At 40.3% G+C, this 25,589-nt stretch overlaps 1 protein-coding gene across 1 annotated transcript in view; it reads left to right on the top strand.

Annotated features, from left to right (window-relative positions):
- LOC137075161 (NALCN channel auxiliary factor 1) overlaps positions 1-25,589 on the top strand; it is a 212,345-nt gene that overhangs the window by 1,579 nt on the left and 185,177 nt on the right. The window lies entirely within an intron of this gene.

Here is a 25,589-nt window from a genome sequence, read left to right as displayed (position 1 = left end):
TGTTATCACAATTATTTCACGTTACGCGTATGAAAGAGCACTGCATGTGTAGGGTCCGCTGTTTTGTCATCTGCGCGCGAGAACGCGCGCGAGTACACTGTGTGCGCGCGCACTTGTGGATTAACTGGAGGTGGATTATTTTGGCACCTTGAAAGCACAGGTTCAACGATATGTTTTATTGTGTGGTGTGTGCAGGTTATTCCTCCCTTAGTTGTATCAAAATTATGCAAATTCACTAAAGCGCATAGCCTGCAATAGGCTAAGTGCTGGGCAAGCTACTCAGAAAATATAGCCACTGAATGCTACTGGTTAGGAAAGGTTGCGTGTCATCTACCTCATATATATATATATATATATATATATATATATATATATATATATATATATATATATATATATATATATATATATATATATATATATATTAAATGTCAGTTGTAATCTGATAATTGTATGTAATAAATGTTTTTATTATTATTGAAGAAGAAAAAATCCAGTTAGTGTGAGTGTGCCCACGTGACAGAACTAGTTGAAACAGGCAAATGTGGGAATACCTCTGTACATTATTAGATGGTTATGCCATAGTACTTTTCATGTAGTGACATATTCCTATATATACACCATATTTATATACCTTTGGATAGCATGCAAATTGTATTTCAAAGAGAAACATGGTGCACTAATGCATAATGCAGTGGTTCATTTTGAGAAAACCTTTTTTTTTTGTGTGTGTGTTTTTGTTTTTTGCAATGTTATCATGGTACATGTAATGGTTTAATGAGCGTCAAGGCTACTCTGCTAACTTGAAAAAAATAGCTTGGCTAATAAGAAACATAGTCAAACTGGTTAGACTAGTCTTCCATCCTTTCTGTTTTCTAGGTTGGTTTTGGGCACTATCAGCATGCCTGGCAAAAAGGAGACCACCTTAAAGCTGAAAACAGTTTTGGGTTTGTTTAAGAGGCTTTTGTCCACAGGGGTTGCTCTCATAGTTGGTAATTACCCCAGTATGTTAGAACGAAGCTGAGGGCATGTCCTCTCATTTGAAACAGTCTGAGATTTATGGTTGTAGGTGTCCTGCAATCTGGAAAGAGATAGAACAGTACAAAGATTGCGTGTATTAGAGAGGGAGATGGTGCAGTGCTTTATGGAATTTCAATAACGTTAATAGCGCAGCAGTTATTTTTCTGTGTAATCCCCGGAAGGCTATTCTGTTCTAGTCATTGTTCAGGTGTTTTTCCTCTTCCCCTTTAGCCATGGCATTGAATAACACTGCTGTCGCACATGCATGAAAAAGGACTCTTAATAGAGCGACCGCCAATGCAAAGAAGGACATATGAAGCATGTCAAACGATTAGCTATGTCAAGGTTTCTGAGTTCATATTTCCTGTGCTGTGGAATGAGAAAACGAAGGTAAAATAGCCTGCTAATGCCCGCAGGACACTTTGTAAAGTACATTACACACTGTTTCAGTGAGTGTGCAGCGGATTGTTGCATATCTCATTCTGTTTTTTTTTCTTACTCTCTCTATTCTTTGTCTTATACATTAATTATTTATGTGCTTATAGTTTTACCGAGGTTTACAGGCAAGAATGACTTGGTCCCTGTCCATGGTTCTGAAACAAGCTCATAGTAATGAATAAAACACACAATCACACCTGGAAATGCAGAACAACAACAGTTCTTGTTTAACACCCATTTCTCCCTAGTAACAGTCTAAAATATTTCATTAAAGCTGCATTTACTTCTAGGTACTGCGATGCTTTATAACATTTTTAAACATGCTTTTCATGGCTGAACATTACAGAAATGTTACTGAAATTAATATATAACATGTTGCTGTGTTTAGGATGTTAAAGTAGTTGATTACTTAAAGCTACACTTTGTAATTTTTTCGCCTGCTAGAGGGCGCCTATTCAAAACAAAGGTGTAGCTTGATGATGCCAAGTTTGAGCTCAGAATCTTGGGATGTGGTTTTCACCTCACAGCCGATCGAAAAGAATCGGGATAGGACTCGGGTAGAAATCATGTTCATGGATGCGGTTATTAACGTTACTGTAGTATGAAGCAGAGCAGGAGCGAGTGTTGAGGGAGCTGAGCAAGGCCGCTGGAGCGATTGTTACACAACACGGCTCACAAGCAGTGGGACTTTTATTATGACGGGACACAGTCGCCGGCGCCATTTACGCTTTTCCGGTCATGAGTATGAGGTAACGCAGCTCTGTTTATCATATTAGATACATTTAAGTGTGTTTAAAATGATGTTATGGCATTACTCTGTGCGTTCGCTCAGCGGCTGCTGTGACATTGTTCACACTGCTAAAAGTAAAGCGCTTCTGCCAACGGAAACCGAGGGTAACACAGATATGACGGATTTGACAGGCGACTCCCTCAAACGTCCCGGGTCCTTGGTGAAAATAGCAATTTTCTCACAATTTACAAATAGTTGGAAACATTTGGGATATTGCAAGAACTCAACTGAACAAAATATATAACACTGGTTTGGTGGTTTTGGGATATTTTACTGCACAAATCCTACATAGTGCACCTTTAATTTAAATAATTTATCTTTAAGCAAAAAGAGTAAAAGGGTATTTTAGTGCACATGGGATTGACTATATGAACTATACAAAAGAACAGTCTTTGTTGGTTTAACTGTATTACAAATTAAAATATAATTCTCAAAGTAAATGTTTTAAGTGCCAGCCTTCCTTGACACAGCATAGCATTGTCATTAAATAATAGTAATGGTGATGATGATGATGATGATGATGATGATGATGATGATGATGATGATCCATATGTGTTTTCCCTTTGAGTTGTTAATGTATTGAGGAATATTAGCTTGCCTGGAATGCTATATTAATATAAATTAAATTATAAAATGATATCTGTTTACTAATTAATTTTGGTAACATTTTAGTTTGGGAACCAATTCTCATTATTAATTAGTTGCTTATTATTTTGCACATTACTAGTATATTAGCTGTTTATTAGTAATTAACGTAATTAATGCTTTATTCTGCACAACCATATTCACATCCCCTAATCCTACCCTATACCTAAACTTAACCACGACAACAACCTACTAACTATTAATAATCAGTAAATTAGGAGTAGTAAGTAAATAAGTCAATTCAACTTTATTTATATAGCGCTTTTACAATGATGATGGTTTCAAAGCAGCTTCACAGTGTTAAACAGAAAAAAATATTGCTACAAAATTTGATTCGGCTGTACAGTCATTCTGGAGAAAACGGTGATGTTATCAGCTTATTTTAATTTATCATATAGTGACAATGTGGGCAGATCAGTGATATAGTTGATACAGTTAATTTAGTAATTCATTTTATTTGGATATTTAGTTGAAAAATTTTGTTGAAATTTGAGTGTCCCCAACTGAGCAAGCCAAGCCAAAGGAGACAGTGGCAAGGAACCAAAACTCCATCAGGGCGTGATGTAGAAAATAAACCTTTGGCTTGGGAGAAACCAGACTCAGTCTGGGTTCCAGTTCTCCTCTGGCCTTTTAACAACAAATGTAAGATTATTATTCTGGCTTCCTTACAGGTCAAAAATCATATTAGATTGGAATATTCGTAAATTTGGGGTATCACTCAAGAGACGGGTTTATTGAGGATGACGCGTCACAAAAATATGTGATGTTTACACAAATATATGAATATTTGAAGTATCGGGATCATCGTGCCGGAGATGGGTATATTTAAGATGACGTGTCGTTAACAATTATTGAATATGAATATTTGAAAGATCAGAGTCGTCACGCCGGAGACAGGTTTATTAAGGATGACGTGTCGGTGAGGCAAATTCAGAGGAGATGCCAATTGACACAGACTCAGCAGACACTCCAGGAGGAGCGGATCATGTCTGGGCACAGGTCCACCATCCGATCCGGACACGGCCTGGATCCGGCCGACTGTAGTAAACCTCGGGATATACAGAGAGACTAACTTTAGCGTAGATGCCACTCTTTTTATGATGTAACGAGTACATCAGGTGTTATGCCGTTGTACAGCAGATCCAGGTGAAAAGAGTGTCATAGTCCAGTTTAAGGAAGTTCAGTGAGGAAGGCAGATCAATACTATTATTTAATATTTAGTATTCCTCATTCCTCAAGGTGGCAATGTCGGATACACAATGATGAAGTAATGTTTCACTCATAGTTACCGCAGGTAGAAACCAAAAGAATAGGAAGTCTCATCAGCAAAGCTTGAAATTGCTCAGCGATTTACCACAGAGCAAGAACTGAACGCAATCTGATATTAGTGTTACTGTCACTTTATGGTGGATCTGGTGAAGAAGCTGTCAGCGATCCAAAATATTAATTTTGAAGATGTTGAAAATTATAGATTTGAGAGGATAATTGAGAGTTGCTGAACGTACTGGGAAAAACAGAATGATGATAGTGATGATGATGATGATGATAAAAAGCATCTGCTCAAACGGAATCCTCCCAAGTTCCAAAAGAAAACGAAATATGAATTAATAGTTAATAAATACTTAAAATCAATACAATACATTATTTTACGATGCCTTCATTATTAGATATTCAAGATTTAATGAGTTTAGAATTAAAACTGAAGCATTAATATGCTCAAACTGCATCTCACCAATGATTTACACTACATCAGATGGCAGACAAATCCAATGCATAATCCATATTAATCCATAGATTGTTTAGACACTACCCAAAATTACTCTTCTATATCCCATTCCAAAATCCAAGGCTGTAAAGAACCTAAGGCAGAACAGCAACTATCTGTAGGAAATAGATTCATAATCCTCCATCTGTCTAAATGTGTGTGCATGCATGCTTGAGAGGGAGTTAAAGAAAGTACAAGAAAACGAGGAGAGAAATTTGTGTTTCGTTACCTCTACCCTAGTTTCAGCCTGAGGCTGCGTGGGCCGCCCACAGTCCGTTCACTGACCATGTGATGCATCTGCACACAAATCTACAAAGCTCTAATCTGATTGGCTAGCTTTGAGCAATATCCATATGTTTTTTTTTTTTTCAGTTAACTTGCAAAAAGAGCAGAAATACCCAATATATTATACATAGTTGTCCTTATAGTCATGAAATAATTTGTATTTATTAATCTAATAAATGGACATACATTCTGATAAGAGCCTATACACCTTTACCATAATTTGTTATAGTGTTTTCTGTGCAACCATCAATTATAGTAGTTTAATAACACTGTTATACTCTTATACAGGAGGTATAAACAAAACAAATTGTGATTGGTCACGTTACATGTCAATCATAAAGTCTCTTCCTGTGTAAGTGGGTGGTTCTTGGCCAGAATATGCTGCAATGTGTACCGGATCTTAAGCTGTTAGTCAAACGTCTGGCTAAACAAGACCACTATTTCACAAGAACGCTTAGTGAAGACATGCTTGTTCTTGCCAGGCTTTGTGTCGGTTAAAGGATTCACATTGACTGATGTTGATTGACAGCTGCTAGTGGATGTGAAGGAGCCCAGGTGTCCTCCTTTGAACATGAGCAGATTTTTTGTCAGAGGGTCTGTCTCAGGTCAGCAGAGACTTGAATTTTTTAACTCTCTAAAGCCTCACATAAATCCTCTTTTAAAGGGATAGTTCACTTTAAAATGAAAATTCTGTCATCATTTACTAACCCTCAAGTTGTTTCAAACCTGTATGAATTTCTTTCTCCAGCTGAACACAAGGGAAGATATTATGAAGAATTTCAGTAACCAAACAGTTACCTGGAGCCATTGACTTCCATAGTAGGAAAAAAAAAAAAAAATACTATGGAAGTCAATGGCTCCAGGTAACTGTTTGGTTACTGACATTCTTCAAAATATCTTCCCTTGTGTTCAGCTGAAGAAAGAAATTCATACAGGTTTGAAACAACTTGAGGATGAGTAAAGGGTGACAGAATTTTCATTTTAAAGTGAACTATCCCTTTAAAATGAAACAGTTTAGTAAATCTTTAGACAACCTAAAGCAAAAAGTTTGAATATTTGAATATGTGTGTTATTTTTTGAGTATCACATTTGATACATCAGACTTTTATGACTAATATAGTATAGATATAATAGTATAGATATAATAGAATAGATTTTGATGTATGAGGATATGGAGATACAAAAGGATCCTGATGTATCATATTTTATACTCACATTTAACAAAATGATATATGGATAATCAAATAAGTTGCTTCAGTCCAAAAATATTACTAACAATATAAGTATAAAATATGTACACTGAACAACATGTTTAGACAGTTCAACTAAGAAAATGTACATCATGTAATCACATCTGCATTAACTGGTTTAGTAGAAAGGAAATAAATGATGTAAGATTATAATACTGTTTATAACTTAATTCAAAAAAAAAAAGAAAAAAAAAAGGTTTTATTAAAAGCATAACTGTCAGTTAACTGTCACCTGATTTGCACAGTAATGTAAAATCACTTAATGACTTTGATGTGATATTTTTTGTTTTATATGAAGAATGTAATTTCCACCTTGATATAAAAACACAAAAAATGCATTCATTATTCTTACCTTAGTACTTAATGTAATTTAATTAACTTTTACACACAATTTAATTTAGTTCATTCAAAATAAATCTTGTTGGTTTAACACAATTTAATTGGTTTATGTCAACTCAATTTACTCTATTTTCTTTAATATTTTCTTATTGAATTATTATCTTATGCTTTGAGTAAGACAAAGAATAAGATAATCACATTGAGTGCCAACAGCATAAGCACAAGCGCTCTTCAGCACAATGGTAACCACAAAATCCACTGAATCATTTTTTTGTTGACAACTAACTGGGCAGCGTTTCACAAAAGCACCATAAGCCAAGTAAATCGTAGAGCCATTGCCACCAATGGTTTAAACGATCAGCTTAGCTCACAATGCTTTAGAAAAAAAGCAGCCCAGTTAGTTGTCAACATAAAAATATTCCTGTAGTTTTAACACATGAATTAAGAAAACTTTTAACTTCAACTTCAAAGCAGATGTCCTGTAGCGGACATGAGTTTTGACTATACTGCCCTTTAGAGGTCTGGTGCAGTCATACACTGTAAAAAAATTGTGGTGGTTTTTGTTGGTTTAACTTAAAAAAGTAAGTAACCTGGTTGCCTTAAAATTTTGAGTTAATTGAAATTAAAAATTTGAGTTGATACAATGAAGGAAATTAGTTTAATAAATAGAAACTCAAAATATTTTTGTATCTGAACCACATAAAAAATGTGATAAATCATGAAAAAAGCACAATTTGGCATGTTTCACTGCGTCATCAGAAATAACACATAATTACCCAAAATGCTTACAAAATCTTTTAATAATATTTTAATAAAGGCTGTCGAATCTCAAAAAATGTTCATTGTATTAACTCAAAATTTTAATTTCAATGAACTCAAAATTTTAAGGCAACCAATATACAATTTTAAGGTAACTTTTTTTCTAAATTATTTTTTACAGTGTAGTGTACATGTCGAATGTGTCTCTCCTGAGCTTTATTGGAGATTGTGGGTCAATGTAACTCAGTTAAGTTAAAACAGCATTCCCTTATTTTATGTCACATAAACCTGATTGAATTAGGTTACACAACACAATTCAATGTTGTAGAATCAGTTCGAAATACCTCACTGGCACTTGTTCAGTTTACAGTGTAAAGAAATAAGGGGGTTTTAGAATTTTAGAATCATAAAAAACGGCCTTGTGCTTGCTAAAAAAATCAGAAGGCATGTAGAACATTGAGTACAACAGGTTTTGTGTACTCAGCAAAGTTTTGATCATGTTGAGAATTTATAGTCCTTAGAAATTTGCATTTTCAATCTGACAGTTAATTTTTGCTCGGAAGAGAATATTTTCCGTGATCTGCATACATAAAAACCCTTATATTTAACAACAATGCACTGAAAATCCTTTCAGTGTTTCATAAGGAGACATTTGTAATCAACATACTAAATACTTAGTCTACAGAAAATGACTGGAATTGATACCTTGTTGTTTTGTGCGTCTGTGTGTTTGCATTGTAAGCTGTGTGTGAATCACAGCTCTCCTTTTGTCCTCCTTTTCATCAGCTAATCAGCGGCAAAAATGCAGACTGTAAAAATTGTTGGAAGAATCAAGTCGTCCTAATGATATAAAAATCTGATTCTGGGGAATTGGCAGCCTTTTAACACAATCTGAATTGCAAATCTATTCTTATGTTCGCGTGACCTTTTGTCACATGCCTGTCCTGTCTTGTGTGCACTTGTGGGTTTTGTTATGTTGAGCATGTGCTCGTGTCCCTGTCAGTTCCCTCCCCCTTGTTATCTGATTATTGGTTAATTTGCCCCACCTGTTCTCCCTCATTATCTGCCTTGTTTGTTCCCTTTATAATCTCCTTGTGTTTGTCAGTCTGTGTTGGATCCTTGTGTATGTTATGTCTGCGTCTTCCGGTTCCCCGTGATTTCTCTGTTGGTATGTTTTTGAGTTATGTTACAGTTCTGATTATGTGTTTTTCCCCCTCGTGGGTTTTTGTGTTGAGTTTATGTTTTATTTTATAATAAATTATAATTTTCTCACTGCACTTGAGTCCTCGCACCAATTTCCTGTTTCCTCGTGTCCGTGACGTAACAGAAGGATCCAACCACTTGAGGACTCAGCAGGACTTGTTTTTTTTTGTTGTTTTCGTTTTTGTTTTTGTTTTTTCTCCCGGTATCCTCCTATGGAGTGGGAGAAGAACCTGCGGGTAATGCGTTACCTGAACTCCCGGTACATCCGTCAACAGGGGACGGATGTGCAACAGTTCGCAGGCAGGTTCCTCAGGGAGGTGGACCATTTTAGACTCAATGAGGCAGAGTGGAAGGAAGCTTTTAATCTCTGCCTCGACATGCCCCTCTCTCCGGAGGTAATGGATAGTATGGGGAGTCTGGGATTCTGGGAATTCATCAGCCGCCTGGGCCCCAGTCCTTCCATGGTCCCAGTACCGGCGGATCGTGTTCCGGTGGTCCCGATTCCGGCGGATCGTATTCCGGTGGTCCCAGTACCGGCGGATCGTGTTCCAGTGGTCCTGAAACGGAGGAGGAGAAGGAAGTCTCCCTCCGTGCCTTTTCCGGTGGTCCAAGTTTCAGTGGTCCCTGTGCCGGTGGTCCCTGTGCCGGTGGTCCCAGTGCCGGCGGATCGTGTTCCGGTGGTCCCAATGCTGGCGGATATTATTCCGGTGGTCCCAGTGCCGGCGGATCATGTTCCAGTGGTCCCAGTGCCGGCGGATCTTATTCCGGTGGTCCCAGTGCCGGCGGATCATGTTCCAGTGGTCCCAGTGCCGGCGGATCTTATTCCGGTGGTCCCAGTGCCGGCGGATCGTGTTCCGGTGGTCCCTGTGCTGGTGGATCGTGCTCCGGTGGTCCCTGTGCCGGTGGATCGTGTTCCGGTGGTCCCTGTGCCGGTGGATCGTGTTCCGGTGGTCCCTGTGCCGGTGGACTCCGTTCCGGTGGTCCCGAGTCCGGAAACGGCCTGGAGGGCTGTGATGGGATGCTTTGTGGTGGCAGTCCTGCATGCGTGGAAGGAGCACAGGGCTTTATCCGAAGCCCCGGAGGCAGTTCCGGTGGTCCCAGTTCCGGTGGATCGTGTGCCGGTGGTCTCAGTTCCGGCGGATCGTGTTCCGGTGGTCCCTGTGCCGGTGGATCGTGTTCCGGTGGTCCCAGTTCTGGCAGATCATGTTCCGGTGGTCCCAATGCCAGCAGATCGTATTCCGGTGGTCCCAGTGCCGGTGGATACTGCTGGACTGGAGAAGTTTCCCCAACGCCCTGCCTGCGCCGCTGAGGCGCCCTGCTCTCCCTGCGCCGCTGAGGCGCCCTGCTCTCCGTGCGCCGCTGAGGCGCCCTGCTCTCCGTGCGCCGCTGAGGCGTCCTGCTCTCCGTGCGCCGCTGAGGCGTCCTGCTCTCCGTGCGCCGCTGAGGCGTCCTGCTCTCCGTGCGCCGCTGAGGCGTCCTGCTCTCCGTGCGCCGCTGAGGCGTCCTGCTCTCCGTGCGCCGCTGAGGCGTCCTGCTCTCCGTGCGCCGCTGAGGCGTCCTGCTCTCCGTGCGCCGCTGAGGCGTCCTGCTCTCCGTGCGCCGCTGAGGCGTCCTGCTCTCCGTGCGCCGCTGAGGCGTCCTGCTCTCCGTGCGCCGCTGAGGCGTCCTGCTCTCCGTGCGCCGCTGAGGCGTCCTGCTCTCCGTGCGCCGCTGAGGCGTCCTGCTCTCCGTGCGCCGCTGAGGCGTCCTGCTCTCCGTGCGCCGCTGAGGCGTCCTGCTCTCCGTGCGCCGCTGAGGCGTCCTGCTCTCCGTGCGCCGCTGAGGCGTCCTGCTCTCACCGCGCCTCCCTGGCGCCCCCTGCACTCACCGCGCCTCCCTGGCGCCCCCTGCACTCACCGCGCCTCTCTGGCGCCCTGCTCTCACCGCGCCTCCCTGGCGCCCTGCGCTACCCGCACTGCCCTGGCTGCCTGAACTCTATGGGCCGCCCCGGCCGCTTGAACTTGGTGGGCCTCCCGAACTCGGTGGGCCGCCCTGGCCATTCGAACTTTGTGGGCCACCATGGCCTCCTGAACTTTTTGTTTTCCTCGTTCCTCCCTTGTTTACCCCTCCCTTGTCTGTACCTTCTTTGTCTGTCCCTCCCGTGCCCCCCTGGTCTGTCCCTCCCGTGCCCCCCTGGTCTGTCCCTCCCGTCCCTCCTTGGTCTGTCCCTCCCGTGCCCCCCTGGTCTGTCCCTCCCGTCCCTCCTTGGTCTGTCCCTCCCGTCCCTCCCTGGTCTGTCCCTCCCGTCCCTCCCTGGTCTGTCCCTCCCGTCCCTCCCTGGTCTGTCCCTCCCGTCCCTCCCTGGTCTGTCCCTCCCGTCCCGCCCGGGCCTGTCCCTCCCGTCCCTAGTGGAGCGTCTGGTAGCCGCTCCTTAAGGAGGGGGTAATGTCACATGCCTGTCCTGTCTTGTGTGCACTTGTGGGTTTTGTTATGTTGAGCATGTGCTCGTGTCCCTGTCAGTTCCCTCCCCCTTGTTATCTGATTATTGGTTAATTTGCCCCACCTGTTCTCCCTCATTATCTGCCTTGTTTGTTCCCTTTATAATCTCCTTGTGTTTGTCAGTCTGTGTTGGATCCTTGTGTATGTTATGTCTGCGTCTTCCGGTTCCCCGTGATTTCTCTGTTGGTATGTTTTTGAGTTATGTTACAGTTCTGATTATGTGTTTTTCCCCCTCGTGGGTTTTTGTGTTGAGTTTATGTTTTATTTTATAATAAATTATAATTTTCTCACTGCACTTGAGTCCTCGCACCAATTTCCTGTTTCCTCGTGTCCGTGACGTAACACCTTTGCACAAGCACTGCACTTTGTGTTTGAATTGTGGAATGTCAGTTTAATGACCCCTGCGCTCCTTGAACTGAAATTATATTTCGGGGGAAAACAATCATATCTCTCTTTGTCTCTTTTTCCCTTTTTTTTCAAAGCGTCTTTTCCACTTCTTCTCCCTCTCCATGTGTGTTTGCTCTCCTCCTCACCTTCGTGGCCTGCGCATTGTTGCACACAAGTGGGAAGATAATGACATTTTGGCGAGAAGCTGCCCTCTTGACAGCGCGACAGTGTGACTTTGTAAGGGCGCTTTATTCACTGCCTAAGCCATGGCGACTGCAGAGGGAGCAGAATCCGGCCCTCCGCATCCTCTTCCCTAGGGCATTAAATATGTATGGGGCTAAAGAGGCATGGACCTGCCGGATCTCTGTTTGCAAGGGAAATTAATGAGACGGAAAGACAGCGATTTCCACCGTGCTGCCCCATGTACGCATCCGGGAACAGGCACTTTTGGCACTGAATATCAGTGGTGATTAACATACAGAGGGTGGGTTTACACCTTGTGGAGATCCATCATTTAGTCATAAAGAGATCTTAAGTTGAAGTGCCATGTAGATCTACCAGCACCTAATGGAATGGGGAAATTATTATTGTTTTCAAGCTGATTTCCTGAACGCCCTCCCCTCACCTACCACATTTAAATAGTGAATAGCCAAATTCACGCCATTGGCCAATTTTGCTAGGTCAGGCTGGTCAAGATACATAAAACATAGTAATGTCTGGATAGTGCCACAGTGATTGCACCTTTTAGGACAGGGGGGCAATTCCAGTCCTGGAGGGCCACTGCAGAGTTTAGTTCCAACTCTAATCAAACACACCTGAACCAGCTAATCAATGTCTTCAGGATTAAAGGCTACAGGCAGTAGCCTTCTAGTAATCCTGAAGTTTGATCAGGGTTGGAGCTAAACTCTGCAGGACAGTGGCCCTCCAGGACTGGATTTGCCCACCCCTATTTTAGGGCAACCTGTTTACTTCAGTCTGTGAAATTTATGGTAAAAATATAAAACTGAAGATTACTGTGGAAAAAAAATATGGTAGCAAGCAACAATTTATTCAACAATTTGCTTCATTCCGAAGAGGGGTGTGTACTACGTGCCGGCGTCCCTTTGAAGCTTCCGTGTGTGCCGTCACATACTATGTCATGAGGCAACACCAATCTGGATTGGAGTGAGATTTATCATAGGTTCTCCACATGGAATTTAATGATTAAATTATTGTGCTTCTTCGATGTTCTTCCATATAACATTGAGCCCAACACAGCGGTAAATCTACATCAACTACATTCATGCACAGGCTTATCACCTTGTTAGTAGTAGTGGGTGACTTGCAAGCTAACGTTACCAAACTATAATCACTAAAACATTGGACTACATCGCTATCATAATTGTTTGTCTTTGGGGATGTATTAATGACTCAGCATAGCATGTATCAAAAGAGAAATAATTTAATTTGACGTTTAAAATGAATAAAATGTACATTCCCTTACTGGAATTCCGCAACTACTGAACTTTGCTCTCTCCCTCCTCTCCCGTTCAGGCAACTGTCGGTGGAGTGTGTGTGTGTGTGTGTGTGTGTGTGTGTGTGTGTGTGTGTGTGTGTGTGTGTGTGTGTGTGTGTGTGCGCGTGTGTATGTGAGAGAGTTGCATGGTGGACCAATCCACTGTGAGGCAAGAAATGGAGGACTCAAAATGTGTCTTAACTTAAAACACTTTTTTTTGCCCGTTTGCATTTTTAGTGTTTTACTACTTACACAATTAAGTATATATAATGATTTTATTGTACAGTAAAAAAAAATGCTGGCCACAGTTAAGATTTTAATAAATAAATCTACCTCAGTTTTAATAAATTGTTCACCTGTTTGGGAAGTGTTTGTCATGTTTTGACAATAAACGATAGTTTAAAACCACAGTTAACTGTCTGTTTTCTACCTCTTTCACTCAGGAGCAAAAATATACCTTTAAACTTTAAAGAAATAAAGATTTTACATTTATCGTGATTTATCATGATATTTATCAATATCGAGTGAAATGGAAAATTATATCATGATAATTTTTAGGGCCATATCGCCCAGCCCTACGTGCACATGGTAAGAACTTTTTTGGAAACACTATAAAAGTGTTCATTTCTGTTGTCCTTTGGTGCGACACCCTTTAGTACTCATGGAAGAGATAGGTTTTCAGCTGTTATATTCTGGATTCTGGTTGGAGGCGGGGAAATCCCCGCCAGCAAAAATGTTTATTTTACTTTTTTTCAAAAAAAATGTTGTTGTTGAAAAAAATGTTGTTCCTTGCTGTGATGATGCCACGAACAATCGCTCATTTATCATTCGTAGGCTTCTGGTAAGAGCAAGTGGAAGTAGGACCCTGACCCTGTGGTAGATCTGCAAGCAAGCATCAATGCCTTGAACTTGATGCAAGCAGCGAGTGTTAGCAAGTGCAGAGAGATAAAAAAGAGGTGTGACGTTGGCACTTTTGGCCTTGTTTGAAGACAAGTCTTGTTCTGAATAATTGTTGAGGTTTGAATGCACACGATGGAAGTCCAGCCAGAAGACCACTGCAGTATTCATGGCTGGATGAGAAATTTTGTTGCATGCTCAGTTAGGAAAGGCCTGATCTTCCTGATGTTGTGTAGTGCAAATCTGCATGGGTTAGGTTAGGGTTAATGTGGTCTTTGAAGGTCAGTTGGTCCTCAAAGATTACTCCAAGACTTCTGACTGACCTTAATGGGGTAATTGATGATGAACGTAGCTGGATGGTGAAAACTGTAGTAGAGTCGGATTGGCAGGGAAGATGAGAAGCTCAGCCTTTGGCAGGTTGAGCTGCAGGTGATGTTCTTTCAACCATGCCAAGATGTCCACCAGACAGTTTGAGATCTGTGCAACTGCTGTGGGGTCATCTGGTTGAAATGAAAGGAATAGCTGTGTGTCATCAGCATAGCAATGGAAGAAGATCATTGAAGTTCCTTTATGATGGGTCCCAGTGATGTAGTGTATGTAGAGAAGAGAAGAGGTCCAAGTACTAAACCCTGATGAACTTCAATGATCCTTTGATGATGCCTAGTCACAGGAACACCACAGGAACTCAGCTAATGATATAATGTTAATATTCCAACCTACATTTACTGTAAAATTGCATTAAGGTCTGTTGGATTTTTTTCTCCCAATGTATATTGTAAGGAAACATACTCTTAACCAACATTTTCACCGTGGCAGTTTTAATCTTTTAAAAGTGTTTTTTTACAGTGTACAGTTGACACTTTATATTAAACTGGGATAGAAAAAATATATTTGAACATCCAAAAATATCACACAATTAGTGTCACTCATACCTGCTTGGAATAATCATATTTATATGGAGGAGAACTTCTCAATAAAAAATGTCACCTAATTCACAAAACAAGCATGCACATATATTAGTTTGTAACCTGGTTCTAATGTTAATGGATCTGGAGTGCTCTAAATGAGTGAGTGTGTCCTCAAGGTTAGTCATTTGCATAAAACCCGCCCAAACCATCTCAATATAAGGGCTTTACTCACAATCTTTCCTTTACAGCCTTTTTCACTCTCAGCAAACATATGATGCTCTCTGAAGATGCACTCTTGATGGAAATCATGCACAGCAAGATCCTCGAGCAATGCCAAGTGTGTCACTTTCAAAACTAGTTCAAACACAATAAATAGCTTTTATACAGATTACGACCTCTCTTTAGCCAGCTGTAGATAAATGTCCATATTTTTTTAGAATACAAATTAAATCAATATACAATTACATTAAAAAAAATGCTTTTATAAGGCCATTTAGATTATATAATTTATGCATATGTGTGTGTTTTAAAAGCACAACATGTACGTTTTTTTGATTAACTTATTATATTATTATACTTATAATTTTATATTAATTTGAGTACATTTTGTTGACTTGTGTACTTATCCCAAACTTGTTTTTGGATACATTCATCGATGGAAAATGAATTATTGTTATAAAGCTCAACACAGAGTAGTATTATAACATAACTTTCAACACACTCAAATATATCTAATATGATAACCCCCCATCCCATAAGCTCTGTGAAATCAAGGCGTCATCAAGCTCCGCCTGTGTTTTGAATAAGCGACATCTAGCGGGAGAAAGTTACATAATTGTACCTTTAAGTTAAGTCCGGCATTTAAAAGGAAAACACAATTTAGAAAGAATTTTAGCATGGAAATTATTGATGAATCGTTATTTCAGTCCCTGCTCATTGTAATTGAGTCCTTATTGTCAACCCGATATCACGGCAATTCATGCAAATTTTACGAGGTGGCTAATTCGAACAAATTTGTACGACCTCATTCGTACAAATTCATACTTTTTTTGCAGCGTTGACAAATTTGTATGAATTCGTACAAATTACCTACCTCAAACCCCGCCCCTAAACCTCCCCATCACTGGGGTTTAGACTAAACGTACAAATTCGTACCAGTGAGGTTGTATAAAATCGCACGAATTAGCTAACTCGTAAAACACGTATGAATTGGTCGTGAGATAGCGTTGTTATTGTATGTTCCGCTGAAGAACGTCATGCTTTTGATCCTTTAAACATGAGCAACTCATGCACAATCCACATGAGAAATATCCTCTCCACTGCACAGGCACATCCAAGCATCATTACTGTTATGGAAATATTTCTTAACCTCACCTACCCCTACACCAACACGCCCACCCACGCGCACTCTCACACACACTGAACCCGAAGTAGAGAAAGAAACTGGCAAGTGTGAGTGTTTACTCTCCTCAGGTGGAGAATAATCTAGCGGCAGGGTTCGTTCACCGGCATCTAGGCACAGAAAACCAAACACATGGCCATAAACACACAGTAACCAGACCTTTCATTTAGCCCTGCCACTGCCCGACCAGCAGGAATCTCCTTAATCCTTTCCAACTAGACCAAATCGTTGAAATCAATGCTTCCTGCTTGAGTCCTCTTTAACCTTTCCAGGAAGGGCAGATGGCGAAAGGAGGGCTGGCGGATGAGGCTTCTTTGGCTCTGAGGCTCATATGCCACTCCGTGTCCCTGGAGTTGGCTTATCGTCCTCAGCCCTGGGGCCTTTTTGACACGGCACAGAGGCTCAGCGGAAAGCCAGAGGACAAAGCCAAGGATCACGATCCTATTCTACTGCCTCCGCGCGGGCCAGAGATGCGCTCCCGGCACTCGTGTGATCGTTGTTTCCCCTGCCTGGAACACTTGTAAAACCACAAGCAATTACTGCTACCTCTGTGCACACATGGGCATATTTACCAATGTGTTGCGAATTCCCATTTAGAGACAAGACAGATATGAAATGGAAGAGAAATGAAGTTGGATGTGGGAGTGGTCTTTCTCTGTTTAAATGAATGGTCATAAGAGAGCATAAAGTTATAACAATGAGGAAACGAGTTAAAATAGACAGAGTTGTGTGTGGAACTGCATGTAAAGAGACTGAATACCCAGATAGATCAGAGATACTATAAAAACAGAAAGTGATAAAGTGAGGTCAGCATGAAACAGAACTGCCATAGAATTGTCTTCCCTGTTGTAATGTATATCTCAGTGGTGGAAAAAAAAGAAGTAGGGCATGTCAAGTGATGTCCTTTGAGTGATAGGTTGTCCCACTCTTGCGCCAGTAAACACAACATCAGAGAAGAGATGTCCCTGCAAGAGGGAGGGAAAGTTATTTTGAGGGTTAAATATTGTATGGGAAAAATAATGATGTGCACAGATGAATCATTTATAATAAATACTGCAATATTCCATAAAAAAATAAAATAATAATAATTGCCCATCTTTATTTTACAGTGACTTTAATTGCATGTAAATCGACTCACCTTACATTTGCTGAAAAGTTAGGCTGAGTTTTTTTTTTTTTTTTTCAGACACCCACGTTTCTACAGCACGTATAGATTTTTGGGAGAATTTCAGCAGTTGGCTCAGCACAGTCATTATAATGAACTGAATCCAGGTTACTGCCAAAAATTCAGGCCTCAACAATAATTGATGGCCCAGGGCCCAAGGCCGGTGTGAGAGAGATTCAGAAAGGTTGACCACTTCTCCTATTGGGCCAGCACTATTTATTACATTTTTGATCATTTGTGCAATTTTTATGCTTATTTTTATTTTTTTTAAGTGAAAGCACTGCCAGACCATATTGTGACTAGGGTTGGGTACCGAAGGCACAGACTTTTAGGGGCACAGATCGAATTACGTCGGTACTACAGAGTACCGATTCACGTTAAACCTTCTGCACGTATGTTCTAAATACGCCTGCCGTGAGTTTTTTGATGCAACCGTTATTATAAAATGACGTGTTCTAATTTCCATGGTAACACATCAAACTTTACACGTAATGTTTTATTTTGTATTATTTTTATACAAAATATGTACTGACTAAATTTAATACATGCAAGTGACCTCCTTATGGTTTAAATAAAAAACTAAAGAAAATTATATGTTTGTTGATTTCTAAGTTATCACAGGGCGTCGCTATTATATGTTTCCAACACTGACTGGATGTTTCCATCCCTGCCGTCTCAAATGAGGACATGAATGCATGCAACTTCATCTCCAGAGCCGCTCTGAGAGCCACTTCATGAGCATTTTACCATTTCATTTGAGAAAAACTATCGTCATATCATAAACACACTCAAAGGCCTTAACAGCAACCCAACAAAATAAAAGTTGGGTTTAATGCAATATTACTAACACTAATGTAATGATACTAAATTATTATCAAAACTTGTTTAAGTAATAATCACAATTATCCTTCATATTTTAATCTTTTTAAAAGTTTGTTTAATTTAAAAAATTTTTAGCGTGAGATAATTTATCGGGCGATAAAAAAAAGTTGGGTTGGGAGCTGGGTCTATACAAAGCAAAATATGATTACTTTCACATTGATATTTTTAGCGCGGATGTATACCTAGCCGGATTGCACTGTAGGGGGTGAGAACAAGTTTTCGAACCTTTGTTTGCCTACTGTGAAATTACCACATCAAACGTGATGTGCTAACATGGATGCTGTTATGAAGCCGCTGGGTTTGCTTAAGGGAAAATGTATTTTTAAGAAGCTTCCCAATGGAAACCTTGACAAAACTAAGGTTGTTTGCACCTTTTGCAGTGCAGAATTAGTTTACTGTTGTTCTTCCAGTCTCAAGTACCGCCTAAATGCACGCTTTTTTGTCATTCCGATTGAAAGATTCAGTGGACTGTTTACATGAGACGTTATATAAACCAATCTGGGGTTTACGTGTGCTGACCATAGACCGCTGACTTTCAGTCGGAATCATTTTGTGACATGTTGTGACAGTTTTTCCTCTCCAACAGCTGGAATGAGTTCACAGTTGCCATAGCTACTCCCAACGGCCACCATGACTTTTTATAAAAACGGTTTTATAAAAGCTATTTATTTATTATAAGTGTAATAATCATCTCAGAAAAAAAAAAAATCTTCTGTCAGGCGCAGCTGAAGTAAAAAGTGCCTTGGACAAACGCTGTCAAGATGAGAGAGTGTAGGCAGCCTCTTTCTGTGTCATTATTCCAACATTATCTTCATAACTAGTTACGAAATAAAAAGTTTACCCCTCAGGAAAATTTACTTTCCTGTCTTGTCAACAGCTGTGAGCGGCTGGCGACACGCACTCTTCAGTAGTGAAGGCGTGCACTGTATATAACGACAAATCAACGCACACTCAAAAGTAATCGGGTAGTTTACATGTTGACATTTTCCTTTTGATCGGTTCATGAAAATGTTTATCCAACCCCTCTCAAACAGATTAAAATGTTATTCGGTTTGGGCATTTTTATTCCGATTGAGGTGTTTATATGGAGCATTTTCATTCGGATTGGACTTTTAAACTACTGCTCCACGAAAATGAACCTATTATTTGGGTAGCAAATGCCTTCGGCAGAATTCAGATGAACCATTTTAATCCAATTTTAATAGATTAATCTAGATTAAAAGATATATATATATATATATAAGTAGCAAGTATAGCCTAATATTTTAGTGGGCTAATATTACAGTATACAAACATCACAGACAGCAACCAAGGCAGCTCTGACATAATGTCATTAACACTTCTATAAATGACTTAAAGTTTCTTTAAAATTATTGAGGTAAACATCACTAAAGTACCGTGGAAATGTACCATTGGGGACCGATTAAAATGTGAATGGTACACATTTGAGTGTAACTGAATATTGCACAACAAAAGTAGGGTGCTGGCCTAATTCTGTCAATCGGTGGTTTGGATGGAGGTAGATCTGAATGTGAGTTTGCTGTCGACGCTAAGAAAGAGGTGGAGTTTAAGCAGGCAAAATGTTTGGAGAAGTCAGGAATATGCCAATAGTCAATTTCACTGTGCATGAATATGAAATATGACATTTTGATTATATAATACCAGGCCAAAATAAACATATGAACAAATGAATGGATCAATAACATGCATTTTTTTTTAAATCAATAGATTTTAGTTTTCTCTGACATTTGTTTGCAAAACTTATTTTTTTACTTTAAAGGATGTCACATGGATGACCTATGATATGACGTATATGACATAACACTATAATAGAACACATAAATAAGTATGGATACACATGACACACACTTCTTGCCACACACACATTAAATCAAACAAGCAGTAATTGTGTATCTCTGGAGTGCTGTTTCCTGCAGGTCCAGGCCTGGCACTTTCTTCCGGTCTAATTCAATTTGTGACCTCCTGATTCTCTCTGCTGTACTTAGTGCTAAAGGAAGGAACCATCTCTTTCTGTGCGCTTACATGCCTCATCCACTGCCTAAGTTTTCGGTTGTACTTGCTCTAGGAGAGATGGTTTAGCCTCTGAGACATACTCTCTAAAACTCATGTACGTGAGTAAAAAAAATCGTTTCCCCATCTATCCTTCACAGTCCATCGCAGGTCTATATGTCAGATTAGCTCTATATTTCTATTACAGGCTAGAGCTAATCCGACATATAGGTCTGAGACGGACTGTGAATGATAGATGGGAAAAGAAAGATTTTTTTGTTTTTGTACGAGAAAGAGTGTCTGAGACTAAATCACCTCTCCTAGAGCAAGTACAACAGAAGACGTCAGTTCCAGTAGTGTCCACACAGGCCCAGACAGACTCCCTGAGGTCCCTCAGGACTGCCTCTAGAACATGGCAGTTAAGACAAGCCTTTCTTCCTTCTGTCTTCCCGCATCTCTCTTCTTCTCTTGAGTGGGGGATGGATGCATACTCTACCAGCGATCTGTTTTACCAAACTAATCTTTCCTGTAGGCTACAGTCTGTTAGAGGACATGTACCTTGTAAATCTAGAAATCTGCACTCTTAAATACCATACAATCAGTTCAGGTTGTGAATTACAATGCTTACGTCATTAATAAGCAGCACAATCTAATAAGGGAAATGTCACTGTAGAGCTGAAGATACTATCACTTGTTTGAATGATGCACAACATAAAAGCAGATACAACTGATATTTGAGAAATTGAGATATTTGAGGGTAGAAATCATGAAACTAAATCAAAAGAAGGAAATAAGAATTAAACTACTGTTTATAAGTTTGGGGATTGTAAGGTGTTTTTCTTTTCTCGAAAGAAGTCTATTGTGATTTGAATATAGTTTAAAATGTATTCCTGTGATGGCAAACCTGAATTTTTAGCATCATTACTCCTTCAGAAATCATTCTAATATGATTTGATGCTCTATAAACATTTCTTATTATTATCAATGGACATTTCCAATGGAAAAACATTTCCATTTTTGTGGAAAGCATGATACCATCAGGATTCTTTTGCAAATAGAAAGAACAAAATAAACATTTTGTAACATCATAAATGTCTTTACTGTTACTTTAAATCAATTTAATGCATCCTTTCTGAATACAAAATATACATTTCTTTCCAGAAAAAAGATATATAAAATTAAGCTGAATTTTTTAATTGTTAGATATTCATCAGGCTATCAGAGTTTTTGCTAAATTTTTGCTTATTTTTATAAAAATTCTGCATATTTTCCACCCAAAAATGTCTTACCTGAATTGTATAAACAGGTCATATTTTCATTTCTTTAATGACATTGTGGCAAGGTGGGCGAGCAAGAGACATGGGAGGAGCGAGCGAAACCGGTGCATGATTGAGAATGAGAGTCAGCTGCGAGGCACACCGTTCTCGAGGCATATAGTCCACTATAATCCTGAAGGTGTACTGTTGTCTATTAAGTCCTGTAAGTTGAGAGGTGGGGCCTCCATTGATTGGTCTTGTTTGTTCAGCCCATCTCCCAGATGCTCGATTTGATTGAGATCTGGTGAATTTGGAGGCCAAGTCAACACCTCAAACTAATTTTTGTGCTCCTCAAGCCATTCCTGAACCATGTTTGATTTGTGGCAGGGTGCATTATCCTGCTGAAAGAGGCCACAGCCACCAGGTTATACCTTTTCCATCAAAGGGTGTACATGATTTGCAACAATGCTTAGGTTGGTGCTACGTGTCAAAGTAACCTCCACATGGATGGCAAGACATAAAGTTTCACAGCGAAACATTGCCCAAATCATCACACTGCCTCCACCGGCTTGCCTTTTTGCCATAGTGTATCCTGGTGCAATGTGTTCTCCAGGTAAGCGACGCACACACGTGATGTAAAATAAAACGTGACTCATCAGACCAGGCCACCTTCTTTCATTGTTCCGTGGTCCAGTTATACTAATGCTCACGTGCACGTGGCACTTTCAGTGGTGGACAAGGGTCAGCATGACTGGTCTGCGGCTATTCAGCCCCATACGCAACAAGCTGTGAGGCACTGTGTATTCTGACACCTTTTTATCAGAACCAGCATTAACTTATTGAACAATTTGAGCTTCAGTAGCTCGTCTGTTTGATCGGACCACATCAGCCTTCGTTCCCCACGTGCATCAATGAGCCTTGGTCGCCCATGACCCTGCCCCTGGTTCACCACTGTTCCTTCCTTGGACCACTTTTGATAGATACTGACAACTGCCGACCAGGAACACCCCACAAGAGCTGCAGTTTTGGAGATGCTCTGACCTAGTGGTCTAGCCATCACAATTTGGTCAAACTTGCTCAAATTATTACGACTGGCCATTTTTTCCGGCTTTTAACAAATCAACTTTGAGGAAAAAATGTGCACATGCTGCCTAATATAGCAGGTGCCATGATGAAGAGATAATCACTGTTATTCACTTCACCGGTCAGTGGTCATAATCTTATGCCTGATCGGTGTGTTTCATCCAAAGCTATTTATATCTAACAATAAGCTATTATAAGCTATTTATTGTACAATAATTCCAGAGACAATACCCTAAAGCAAGTTGAGTGCCTTGGTCAGTAACTCTCCAGTTAATGGGTGTCAATCACCAGACGATTACTATTTTGTAATCAGTTGGGCTGCATGAAACAAACGATTCATGGTTTGGGTAATTAGCATAGTCCAGTTAGCCCACTGACAGCCATTAAAAACTAGTGTACCATGTACTCTGACAAATTTCATCATACACACCAAAAAATAATGGTTCTTTGACAATGATTGTTCCATGAAGATCCTTCTTTCTGAAGATCTTTCCCAAAACAGCCAAACTCATGGAGGCATGCTGTGGGCAGAGCTAATGTGTCACAAGCACACACACACACACACACACACACACACACACACACACACACACACACACACACAATACATCATGGCATTATCACTGGATGATTTTCGATTCACCATGCGTTAGTGTAGTTTACATTACATGCACTGATTGCCTAGCCTGACAAGCTAGACCCACATCAAGATGTTTGGTCTGGAAACTCACCATTGACAGGCCTCAATCCGAGGGGCGGGATAAACGGTTGTCTTTCAAACTCCCTCTGCACGCGATAGGATAGCGCTACAACCAACCAGAGCAACGAAGGTAAAAAAAGAGCTTGTTGATAGATTAAACATTCGCCGTATCCGGTCGGCAAAACTCAGAACACATCTTCCCTTGTTAAGAATGACTTCAGTGCCGTTCTTTGTTCTTTTCTCAGAGAAAAGCTTAACTCCAAGTCTTCCAGAGTCGCAGTCAGAGCTGATTCGAAAGACCGCCGCCATTCGCCAGTTTCTGTGTTTACTAGAAGCACGCAAACGCAACTCGGCCATCGTCATTATGGCCCCGCCTACCGACTCTATACACGATGTGGTTGGCCCGGCAAGAGTTAGGCGAATACAGCTCAGAAGGGTATTGAGAGTTGCTAGACGACACTCGCGGGCAGATTATATTTGCTGCCGCTAGGGTGCGTCTAGGTTTCTAGGCTATTGATTTCTAGGCTGCCAACAAAACAGACATTTGAGGCAGTTTAACTCACTGCCTGCTGTTTCGACTCATGACTGGGAACAAACACAGTGGCAGAAATCAAAACTGGGGATCGCAGCCCTGGTCAGGTGTTGTCGTGTTCAGGTAGTGTAATGTGGGCAGCAATGTCATCCTTTTTAAAAGTCTCAGTTTTGGTCCGTATACACTGAAAAACAACCAGGAGACCTAAAACGGGGTCTGCAGTGTTTTCAAAAGTCTCCGTTTTTGAGGTTCGAAAAAGCTGGCGTAGTGTAGACAACAGGCATAACTGTAGCAAAAGTTATGCGTTTTAAAAACAAAAACTGTAAACTGGACCTTAAAAGAATGAAATGCAAGTAGAACCCAATCATTTTGACCAATCATTTTTTTTTTTTTTGCATTTGGGGTGTCTTTTAATTGTCTCTGGTGAATCTGCAATTGCAGTCACAAGGCTGCCCGAGACTGAGGATTGTCCATAGGGACTGAGGTGGCTGTTTAGCTGGAGGTGCTGTGCTGTAGGTAATTAAAATCAGTGTGTGCTGGTTATAATGAATTAGAATAAAACAGAGCAACTCATTAAGACTCTCTCCTGGGAGTTCTATGAACAAAAGTAACAGTATTTATTTATATGACCCTGAGAGGGAGACTTCAGTCAAATCTGATTAACAGATGTCATGGCAATCCTGTATTGACCTGTGTGTAGAGAGACCTCAAACACACCAGAGCCATTAATGAGGTCAGCTTGCTTTCTCTCCCTCTTCATCGGTTCCTCTTGCATGTCTGAAGCTGAAGTCTAATTTAATTAGAGCATTGTTGGTTTTCCATTGTGCAAACAGCAGAACGGAAGGGAACTCTATGTCATATGAGATGGCAGTGTTTGTCCCACTCGAGAAATCACACGAGAAGTCACAACGTCTCTGGTGTTTTCCCTGAACGTGTGTGGGATTATGGCTTTCAGGAAGAGCTGTGCTGATTTTATGAGAAGCTTAATGATAAAGCCTCTCATTTCATTCCTTCTATGTGATATGTTTTGCTTCTCATCCATTTTATATAAACAGTAATATCTTGCAACCACACAACGTTTGTGTCATGCTTTGAGTTGCTGTTGCCCTTTTAAGTTACAAGAAATCAGATATCCCTTTATCTTTTTATCCCTTGATAAAATAGTTCATACTAACAAAGACTATGTTTTCATTGAAAAAGGCCATTTATTGTACAGCTGGTTCTAGAAGTTTTTGACATCAGACAAAAAAAAAAAAAAAAGAACATTATGGCAACCTACTGGTGAGGACGAGTAGCAGCAAGGATATGGAAAATTTCCAACTGAACCACTGAATATGTACATTTGTTGAACAAAAACATTTTAGTCTAAATATTATCAACTTTTTGGATGAAAAAATCGTATTTTCTAAAAACTGAATATTTTTAAATAAACTTATAAATAAAAATATGAATATACACTGTATACTATACACAATATAACAGGAAAAATAATGCATGTTTTTCCATACATTTTTTGTAAAAAAAAAAAAAAGTAGTTATAGAGAATGATTTCTGTAATATTTAAGAAATCAACCAATAATTTATGACAACCATTCTGTAGAGGTTTTCTTGCGGTTATTTAAAAAAAGTTTGCAAAGCATTTTACATTAACAATTTTACGTAAAAAATTGTTCTTTCTTTTTCAACCTGATCTCACAGAATTCCGTGAAATGAACTCAAAAGTCCATGGTAGTTTCACGGCATCGCCGAAAATTCCGTGATGGGTTCACGGAAGTGATGCCTATGCAAGTCAATGACAGACAGCATCTGTGCTCCACACACGGATTCCCTGTTCAACACCTTATATTCGTCAGTTTGGTTCAGTCAGCAGAATTTATTTACATTTATTTTGTTTTTATTC

Source organism: Pseudorasbora parva, chromosome 5 (genome assembly GCF_024679245.1).
Source record: "Pseudorasbora parva isolate DD20220531a chromosome 5, ASM2467924v1, whole genome shotgun sequence".
Taxonomy (NCBI): Eukaryota; Metazoa; Chordata; class Actinopteri; order Cypriniformes; family Gobionidae; genus Pseudorasbora; species Pseudorasbora parva.
Note: the sequence above shows the minus strand (reverse complement) of the source record. Positions and strands in the feature narration are given on the sequence as shown.